The sequence below is a fragment of the Mustela nigripes genome, chromosome 12 (genome assembly GCF_022355385.1).
Source record: "Mustela nigripes isolate SB6536 chromosome 12, MUSNIG.SB6536, whole genome shotgun sequence".
Taxonomy (NCBI): Eukaryota; Metazoa; Chordata; class Mammalia; order Carnivora; family Mustelidae; genus Mustela; species Mustela nigripes.
The window spans coordinates 2,433,362-2,442,853 of NC_081568.1; positions in this window are offsets into that span (position 1 = coordinate 2,433,362).

Sequence of the window (9,492 nt, forward strand, 5' to 3'; positions counted from 1 at the left end):
CATGTTACTAAAAGCAGAGCTGCCTTCATTGTGTGGGATGGAACCTTGAAATCAGAGCTCTGACTGGGGGCTGGGGGATGGGTACTATAGCGGTCCCTCCAACTCGATCTGGTCCTGATTTCAGAACTCCCAAAGTATGCTCCTGAATGCCATGACTCAGCAACCACAGAGTCCATCGATGAGCAATGAAGAAGGCAAAAGGACATGTTGGCCCACAGGGGACTGCTCATGTGCTGAACTTAAGCCACAAAGGCAGTGCCTGGACAGGGTCATGGCCATCCTATAGCTTGTGGTCCACCTCTGAACAATGGTGGGAGCAGGGCTCCAAACCCATATTTGTGGGTGTCACAACTCAGGAGATGATAAGGGGGAAACTGAAAACATGAGGCTTCCACCATCACAGCTGAGAAACAGTGAGGGCTGCACCTAGAACCAAACATGTCTTTCTAAAAACCATGAATTCTGCTAAAACTTCTCTTAAATTGTATGTGAAAGTACCATGGTTACTCTGTTTAACATTTGAACTTGGGAGAAAGACTACACCTGCTTGACAGCCCTTACCTGCTTGACTGTCCTTAATGGCTAGTTCAGGTTTGTGGCCCCGTGCATGCTAAGCAGAGGGGCACCTGCCCGCACCCCCACCAGCCTCACTTCTGTGCCCTCACAGCTTGTGGGGCAAGTGCATGCCGGGCTAGGAAGCCTCCTGTGATGACGCTGGCAATGCCGGGAGGTAAAACCAGTGACCGACCATCAGCCAAAGACAGATGCTAATGGCAATAGGAAGATAAACACAGACTGGGTTTTGCGAGATCTTACACATTCCCAGAGGACCCCAAGGGGACTGAGACCCAGCTGCCCACCCCGTCAGCATTCTTCCCCTGCTGCCCCTTGAGCTCAGCTTCAGGTTAATTAGCTGTGTCCGAATCCGGATCTCCGTGTCGGTTTCTAGGAAGCCCAGCCCGGGACACAGAGAGCACCCAGGATGATGAGGATGAGGTGGTTCTAAGTTTTCTGCACTCACCCCATTGGAGCTTCCTTTCCCATCCATGTCTTACAGCAGTGGGACACTGGAGTCACTCAATGGTCTTCATGAATAACACCCTAAATATAACGGAGTGTCTTGTTACCTGGGGCCGCTTGGATGGGCGTGCATGTGCCTTCTTCCTCACACATATTTCCAGCAGGTGTCATGACCCTGGCATGAACATGGGCCCACAGCTGCCAGAAAAGAGAAGGAGGCAGGGGTTAGGGATGGGTTTCAGGAGGCCTTGAAAGGTGTGGTCAAGACCCTGACCAAGGTCTTAAAGTCCCCAGTGCTCTTCTTCAATCTCTGTGGGTAAAGTAGTCTTGGGAATTGTTAAAAGGTAGAGAGTTATTAGACCATAACTAACTCTACTTCCTACAAGTGGTGGCTAATGTCATATGTCAGTTTGCTTGGTCTATGGGTTGCCTAGACATTTGGTTAAACATTATTCCCATTGGATCTATGAGGGAGCTTCTGGATGAGATTAGCATTTTCATCAGGAGACTGAATCAAGCAGATTGCTGTCCCCAGTGTGGGTGGGCCTCAACCATCAGTTGAAGGTCTAGATAGCACAAAAAGATGGTGACAGGGACTCCTCTGCCCTGGCTGCCCTGAGACTTAAGCTGAAACAGTGGCTTTTTCTGGTTCTCCAGCTGCCCACTTCAGACAAGAATGACAGCACCTGTTCTGGGTCTCCACACTGTCATGTGGCCTTATAAGTCTCAGGATGTCAGCCCCCACTATCAGGGGAGCCAATCCTAACAATTAGTCTTCACATATACAGATCCTTCTCATGCTATTTCTCTGCAGGGGCCTGACTGATGCACTGAGTTTGGGCCAGGAGACCAGCCAATGACATGGGATATTTGGGGACATAGAGGGGTCAGGCCCAGGACTGAACTGGTCCTAGGATTTCAGTTTAATGACAGAGTAGGTGCATATATCTATGTGTTCATGTGATATATGTGCACCAAAGTACCATATACACATATATCAGTAGATTTATATTTGATGAAAGTCAGTGCAACTTTATTTCCTTTTTTAAATTTTTTTATAAATTTATTTATTTTCAGAAAAACAGTACTCATTATTTTTTCACCACACCCAGGGCTCCATGCAATCCATGCCCTCCATAATACCCACCACCCAGTACCTCAACCTCCCACCCCCACAACCTCAAACCCCTCAGATTGTTTTTTAGAGTCCATAGTCTCTCATGGTTCACCTCCCCTTCCATTTTCCCCCAACTCCCTTCTCCTCTCTAACACCCCTTGTCCTCCGTGCTATTTGTTATGCTCCACAAATAAGTGAAACCATATGATAACTGACTCTCTCTGCTTGACTTATTTCACTCAGCATCATCTCCTCCAGTCCCGTCCATGTTGCTACAAAAGTTGGGGATTCATCCTTTCTGATGGAGGCATCATACTCCATAGTGTATATGGACCACATCTTCCTTATCCATTCGGCCGTTGAACGGCATCTTGGTTCTTTCCACAGTTTGGCGCCCATGGCCATTGCTGCTATAAACATTGGGGTACAGATGGCCCTTCTTTTCACGACATCTGTAACTTTGGGGTAAATACCCAGTAGTGCAACTGCAGCGTCATAGGGAAGCTCTATTTTTAATTTCTTGAGGAATCTCCACACTGTTCTCCAAAGAGGCTGCACCAACTTGCATTCCCACCAACAGTGGAAGAGGGTTCCCCTTTCTCCACATCCTCTCCAACACACACTGTTTCCTGTTTTGTTAATTTTGGCCATTCTAACTGGTGTAAGGTGGTATCTCAATGTGGTTTTAATTTGAATCTCCCTGAGGGCTAGTGATGATGAACATTTTTTCATGTGTCTGATAGCCATTTGTTTGTCTTCATTGGAGAAGTGTCTGTCCATATCTTCTGCCCATTTTTTGATATGTTTGCCTGTTTCATTTGTGTTGAGTTTGAGGAGTTCATTATAGATCCTGGATATCAACCTTTTGTCTGTACTGTCATTTGCAAATATCTTCTCCCATTCTGTGGGTTGCCTCTTTATTTTTGTTTTGTTTTGTTTTAAACAAAGAGGCAACTTTATTTCCTTTATGCAAATCTCCTCCAAGTAAGCTCAGAGGAGCAGCATCTGTGAGCCTTCCTCATGGCGGTGGGGGGGGGGGGGTGTGGGGAGAGTCCCTTGAACTCGCATTTGTGGGACTTAGGGTGAGTAAGGCTTCCCATCTACAGAAAGGGACAAGAATTGCTTTCTCCATCCCCACACTCCGTGAATGGAGCAAATCCATTCGCTGCGAAATGCATCCTGAGTTAGGAGGGGTCCTGGAAGTAAGGAAAAGCAAAAGGCGAACCACAGTCCCACTAACTAGGTTGGGTCAAGTTTGCTGGTTGTGCCGGGGATTCACGGTTTCCAGGTCACGGACTAGGACCTGCTTCCCAGCCTTCTTGGATGATGGGGTGGACATCACAGCAAAAAGAGGTTCCCTGACACGGAATGCCCCTCTGCAGTCTTCCGCATAAGGCTCTTTCCCAAAGTTCATGAGGGTCACAGACGGCAGCAGTCTGCGTTGGCAATGGGAGGACTGGTTGCTTTTGTCCTTGGGTCCACGGCCATTTCTCTCCCCTGCGGAAATGAAGGAGCAAGACGCCGAGCCACCCTCAGAGCGGCAGAACCACCAGCCGGCGGGCTCTGACTCAGATGACCGTGTGGCCTCTGACCCTGGGCTGGGCCAGCACAGCCAAGTGGCTGGTACCCGTCCGGGCTGTGGCTGAGGTTTTCAGAGGCAGGACAATGGGACATTCTCCTTTTTCCTCAGTTATCCAAAGGTGTCTCTGAGGACTCTGTGACCAATGTCATCATGGTGGGGACGTCGTTTGTGGTCCCTGTGTGCTCAGGTCCACCTCGCTTTATGGCTCAGGGCCACCTCGGCAGAGCGAGTGAATAGAGCCCAGTTCCATGATTGAGGGAAGGTCCCCCCACCAAGGATGTCCGTGGAGGGTCAGCTGGAAGTCTCCACGACCTTCCATCAAGTGCAGATGGGCGTCTCCCACAGCAAGTTTTCTAAAAGCGCACTACACTACGCCTGTGCACAAAACAAATCTGACCTCACAGATTCAAGAAGGTCACACGGTTGGGGGCGCATTCTGCGGTCAGCCCCAGGACAGGGACGGAGCTGTCCCCTGAAACTGGAAGATGTTGTCTGAAACCCTGGTTAGGAACGTCATAAACACCGAAGTGTCCTGTCTGTCCGGGTGACAGAGAAGGCGGCTGAGGCAGAGAGTGAAAGGCCATTGCTCTCAGGAACACAAAGCATGGGGAAAATTCACTTCACACAGTCCGTCATGCGGGCCTGTGCAGGACCGGTTCCATCAGAGGGTCTGGGCTGCTGAACAGGCGCGAGGCCTGCTGACTGGCCTTGGCTCTCTGGAGCGCCGCGAAGGCTCACCTCGTGTTGGGGGGGAAGGTGACCATTTGCTCTGCTCCGCGGGGCTGAGGCCGGGCCTCATTGTCCATGTGGCCTGGACCAGCTACCCTGGGAGGCTCTGTTGCTGCAGATGGGCCCAGAGAGGGGACACTGGGGGAAAGCAGGGCGGCCGCTCCTTCCTGCGATTTCTCTTGGCCTCCCTTTCCCAAGAGTGGAGCCTCTTTTGGTTCCCTGGGTGGGGGCAAGCTCTTCCAGGAGTCACAGTAGATGCCAGTTTCCTGAGTCAGTCTCAAGGTATCCTCAAACCCAGCCATGCTGGCCAGGCAGGGCCTCCCCTCCGACCCTCAGAGGTCTCCACGGCCACCTTGTGCGGCCTTCCCGCCGGTTCCTGAATGCTAACCATCCAGCTCTGTCTGTTTGTTCCCCCGGCCTCAAGGGTGGTGGCTGCCTCTCAAGGTTGCTCCGGGATGGAGAGGGCTCTCCTGGACCTTCCCACTTGCCCAGAGAATAATTCTTCCTAACACATTCTCCACGACAGCTGCTCTGGTTCTGCCTTCTTGCTGGCTCCCTGCAGGTCTAGGGGCCTCCCCATCGGAGCCTGTCTCTCGGAAAGCAGCGGTAAGGCCGCCCCTTGCTCCTCTTCCTGACTGTGCTCATGTTGCCCCCCGTGTGCACATCCTCGTCAGCTGGGGCCGCAGCGCCTAGGCTGGGGGCACCGGCAGGCAGCACGGCCACAGCCCAGCACTGATGTGAGTGTGGGCGTTGGGGGTTCTTGGGGGTATAGACTCACCTTTGGGACGGGAGAGCAGACAAGACTGGAGCTCAGGGACATTTAATTATCCCGTAATCCTTATGTGTTTAGAGAAGAGGTTTTTCGTATAGCTCACCTGGAAAGAATGTTCTTTGGTGTAAAACTCTATTCTATTCATAAAAAGCTCCCTTGACTTTGCTCTGGCAAATGCCCAGGTTGAGGTTACATGTCTGAGGAGAGCTTTATACAAATAACACAAACAGTGTAAAATTTAGCTTCAGTCTGTAACACTCGCCCCTATATTTTAAAGAATAATAATGACCCCAATTGAAAGGAAATAGTTCATACCTCGTGGTAAGCTTCCCGCAACCCGCCAGCGGACCGGTTCTCCCTGACCTTCAATTCTGTGCAAATGTTCTCATTTTCTTCCTCCTTTTGTGAATAGCATCGTATGACCGCTTTTTGTTCAGAATCCTGGGATTGCAGAAAATGAAATTTCTCGTTGCACACCACATCAGAAAAATCTCCTTGAAGGTTTGGTCTCATCCATGGCAAGAGTGTCTTGGGTGTCTTTGTCTTTCCTGTACCAACACCCAGGGATCCCATGTCACAGTGTTGTTTGCAGGTGCCTAAGGGATCTGTCCGAATCCTGGGGTTGCAGCCCGGCTTGGAGGGACAGCCACACACCTTGAATAGAGGTATCTCGGGGCAGGATGACTCCAGACAGCACATCTCAGAATGGCAGGGAAGAGAAAGAAGTATTTCTTATAAACATCTAGAATTCATCTTATAAACATCTAGAATTCATCTGGACTAATGAAAAAGCTGCCCGTAGCCCCCCCTCGTGTTTTCCCTCCTCCACGCCCTCCACTACTATACATTTTACATGTTGTGAACCAACATCCCGACATGACTCTGAACTGAGCCCCACACTTGATTCAAGCACCATCAGTTTTCCCGAATGTCCTTTTCTGTCCTGGACACCCCCCCCCCCCCCCACCAAGGTCTCTTCCCTTTCAGCCGCCACATGTCTCCACACCTTCCTCTGGCCTGTGATGGTGTCAGACTTCCCTCGTTTTCGGTGACATGGAGAAGCGTGAGTGTCCCTCAGCTCGGGTTTGGTAATGTTTTCCTGATGGCTAGACAGGGCACGGGGATGTTGGGGAGGGAGAGCGTAGAGGTAGAGTGACATTCTCCTCATGTTGTATCCGGGGTCCATGGCATTTCATCTTGATCAGCTGACAAGGCGTGTTTGCTGCTGGATTTCTGTCCTGTAAAGCTACTCCTGGTCCCGTTTCCATGTCGTGGTCTTTGGAACAGGCCACTCGCTGCAGCCACACTCCAGGGGAGGCAAGAGGGGTTACTGTTCCTTTCTCTACAACTTCAGTGAAATGTCCCAAGTCACGTGCTTCTCTGTCTTCATGTACTTTCATGGTCCAAATCTACTTGCTAATGTCGTTAGGAAATTGTTGACTTACCCCCATTGTTACCCCATGTTCCTCGAAGACGTGTGGTGGATGTCTCCTGTCTTCAGCATGGGAAGACCGATGTCGAGCATGTTCTCATTCGGGACTATGGAGATACTTAACAAATACTTCAAGGTATGTTTAAAAAAAAAAGAGCATAGACAAACAACAAAGAATACAGATAATTCAAGATTATTATTAGACGATAAATAATTGTAGCCCTTAGATAAAAATATAAAGGAAAAACCTGAAGTCCATTTTCTCATTTCTTTCACTTTCATGCAACTATTCAAATCTGATTTAATACTTTCATTTCGAGAACTCGGGTCTCCCTCAGAACGCTTCCTCCTGGTCACCTTCATCTGGCCTCACGGCCGCTGACGTCCAAAGCCACAGCACGTGAGGACCACATGGCTCAGGACAGCCACCTGATGCCGGAAGAGCCATAGATGCCCACCCGGGCTGTGAGCCTGCCCTCCACCCTGGCTTGTCCCTGAGCACAAGGGGAGGTTCCCTGGCGGAAACCAACAGAAAAGAGCAGGCAGAACCGGTCTCCCAGAGCCACGTGAAAACACTGCTGTCGATTTCTTCCTAAATAAGTTGCTCACTTGCCCCATTTCTTCCCTAAGTGAAAGGAAAACAAATATCAAAGCTCTTTTTGATTCACATTATTGAAGAAGTTTTAATCTTATGACTTACAGTCTCAAACTTTATATGTATATGCCTATGTACGTGTTCCTAGATGTGTGTGTGTGTGTGTGTGTGTGTGTGTGTCTTTTCATTTCCTAGAAATACAAATCGATGTATGGAAAGTCCATGGTCTGGTTTTTCACTACAAGTTTCTGCTGGTTTGGGGACCTAGAGAAGTCAACAGAACCCAGTCTCTGCAACAGAGCCGCTCCCCTAGGCCTTCGGTGAGGTTGGCAAACACTCAGAGCAGCCCCTCACGTGGTATTAGCGCTCTGCGATGAGGACTTCTTTTGTAGCTTCATCATGTCCCTGCCCCCCTCCGCCTGGGTGCTGGAGTACAAACACCACAGACTCCGGGCTGACACAGCAGATGCTCATTTTTCACACCTCTGGAGGCTGGAAATCCAAGATCACGGCTCTGGCAGAAGCTGTGTCTGCTGAGGGCTCCTTCCGTGTTTGTAGATGACTGTCCCCTTGCATTCACACAGCAGATGGGCGGAAGGGGCTTTCTGGGCTCTCCTACTGCTCCCTGCCCCATTCCCGAGGGCCCCACCCTCGTGATCCGATCACATCCTGAGGGCCCTCATCCCCAAATACTTCCATATTGGGGGTGAGGATTTCAACCAGTGAGTTTTGGGGAAGATTCTAACATTCAATCCATAACACCAATTAATTGTCATAAATAGTGGATTACAAAAAAAACCGAACTAACTAAAATTCCTTCCTTGTCCCTCAGCAATAACCTCAAGAGCAAACAGCAGATTTCCACAGATTCCCCTGCTCTTGGGGAGTCTACATATATTAGCACCAGAAAACCGCCCCAGAAGGAAGACATGCAGGGACCAAGGCTATTTTTGCTTTTAATTAAACATAAAATGTCAAGATTAATTATAGTAGCATTTACTAGTATCATATCTGAGAGCTGATAGAGCCTGCCAGTGTTAAATTGTAAGGAAAACAAATGTTTTGCTTAAAAGTGATTGTTCTCAGTATTGTGTAATAGGAATGAGTGATGAAAGTGAGGGCCTGCTCAGATGTCTGCCCATGGCACCCCCTTTCCTGCTGGGGACAATTTCACTCTATAAGGTGCTCACACAGACAGAAGTGCGTGACCACTCAGCGGGTGGGTACGGTGCCAACATTTTCCTAACCCGCAAGCAATGCATACCTCGACGCAAGAACCCAGTGGGTCCACAACCAAGCCGCCAGATCTTGGATCGAGCTTTAGCCTTTCGGCTAGACATCTCAGGTGCCAGCGACCCGGGCAGCCGTGCTTTTCTTGACTCAAACATGCCCGTGGTTAGCACCTTCTGTGTGTGGGTTCCCAGACCCCGGGGTGTGGAAACGTCTTCTCATCGAGGAATGACGTCTTGTTTCAGTAAAACTGCAATAGCCGGTGGTTGTGGTCACTTGCCCACACCTGGATGAGACGTGACCTTGAGGACCTGAGCATGTGGGAGTGTGGGGGCGACTCTCACTACCCTGCCCCCCAGTCAGGGTAGACACCCTCCCCTTGCTGGCTTCATTTTATTCTTCAGTTCCTTGGGGGCCTCCCAGGATCAGACGCTGTGTGTTTCCAGAACCTTCCTTTGAGTCTCGTCCTGGAATGACATCACTTTCTGTCCCTCACATCCTTGCGTCTACATAGAAGCTCTCTGGGGCCTGCTTTGCCAGCACCACTGTGTTCGAGCGAGCCCCACTGTCACAGCAAGGCAGGGAGGCTGAATCCCTTCTCCAGGGTTTCTGCTGAGAGGGAATGAGCCCTCGCACTGATGCTTGGAGCTTACAGGAAGTGGGCACATCCTTCCTTGAGAATCTGCATTCTGACTTCCAGTAGCCATAGGGTCACCTTGATTTACAACTTGGCTCATTGTCTTCAAGCAGCAGAAAAATAGTGCATCCATCTCTTGACTATCGGTTACCTAGTGAAGGGATAAGACCACGGGGTCAGCCTTGAAACTGGTCAACTTTGGAAAACAAATATGTACTTTCTGACTAAGGATCTAGGTTTATTTCTCATTTATAATAGCCAGAGGCCAAAATGGCTTGTGTTTGTAAAACAAAACAAAACAAAACAAAACAAAAAACAAGTCCCTGCCTGCTTTCATTACAAGCTGACCTAATCAGTGCTTATTTAGCATTAAGTACG